The sequence below is a fragment of the Hyaena hyaena genome, unplaced genomic scaffold (assembly GCF_003009895.1).
Source record: "Hyaena hyaena isolate Hyena2069 unplaced genomic scaffold, ASM300989v1 scaffold_979, whole genome shotgun sequence".
In the NCBI taxonomy this organism is placed as follows: Eukaryota; Metazoa; Chordata; class Mammalia; order Carnivora; family Hyaenidae; genus Hyaena; species Hyaena hyaena.
Window position 1 is genome coordinate 356,212 of NW_024081613.1, and position 1,503 is coordinate 357,714.

The window sequence follows — 1,503 nt, forward strand, 5'->3', positions numbered from 1 at the left end:
AAGCCCGAGAGGGTTCCAGTGACTTCCTCCACTGTGTCCTAGCATCCTCCTGAACAGGGCATCTCTCAAGGCTAGAGCCAAAATGGAGGAAGTAGAGTATAAAGAGAATGAAAAATACACAGAATAATCTGCCTGCCACGAGGTCACGCAAACAGTATGGATGTATCATCCTGTAAGAGTGAAAAAAATTGAGACCAATAATTCAATCGATTGCGAGCTCACTTCCTGCTTGCTGAAAGAAAATACTGCCTCTGCTGAACACATGGATTTGTAGACTCTCTTTTGTCAGAGAAGAGAAACATTGTAAGCCAACAGGCTTTCTTCGTTAAGACAAAAAGCTTTCCTCAATTGCCAGAAAATGGAGTTTACTTCCAGAAACCAAGTATAGCAGAGTAATCTTTTCATCTCAGAAAACTGGGAATTCCGAATCTGTTTTTTTTTTTTCCCAATAGAAGAACTCTATTTTAGTCCTAATTGTCTGCTTTTGAATCCTGTTTTAAATCACAAGCTCTTTCAAGTCCTCTTGGAAGTAAGAAGGATTTTTGAAACAAATAAATTCTGGTTTGTGGGTAAAATAAATTATTGAGCACTTTAATAAGTAGGAGAGTAGCAGATCAAATACATATCAGCTTCCAGAAATTCTTATAGGCAAATGTTGGGAAGAGAGAGTGGCCTCTATGAGGATATTCACAGAGAGCTAGAACAATATCTATGTTTTATTTTAATGTAATGCAATGTATTCCTTCATATACTCAAATGTATCATCAAATTCCCTTAGATATGTGGGAGTGGAGCGGAAAGGAGATGTTTCGTGATTCCATGGTCACTTGTCCCAGAGAGGGTTTGTCTTTGCAAAGGTGTCCAGGAATAATGGTCCACTTCAAACCTACTAATTTTATTAGAAAAAGATTATTGTTGCACTGAACCTAATAATTAGAAATAATAATGGTGACATAGTAATATAACTGTACCCTACAAAAAAGGCTGTTGCAAATTCTAGTGGCTTTCCAAATTTAAATAAATGATGAATTTATTTTCCTTCTTTCTCAAGGGAAAATTCATTAGGAGAAGTAAAAAGAATAACGAATTGGAATTCAAACTTATGGTTTAAATGTTTAGTGAAATCCCCTCTCGATGAGTTATCACAATTTACATACTGGAATATTTTTTTAAGTTTATTTACTTTTTTTGAGAGAGAGCAAAAGAGACAGCATGTGTGTGGGAGGGGCAAAGAGAGAGGGAGAGAGAGAATCCCAAGCAGGCTCTGCACTCTCAGCACAGAACCCAATGCAGGCCTCAAACTCACAGAACCCGTGAGATCATGGCCTGAGCCAAAACCAGGGGTTGGACACTTAACTAACTGAGGCACCCAGGCACCCCAATACTGGAATTTTTAATATATTTCTTCATTTAACAAAAACTTATTGGGAGCCTATTATATACCATATATACATAAAGAATTAGACAAGGCACATAAAGTCCCTACTCTCATTGGGTAAGGCA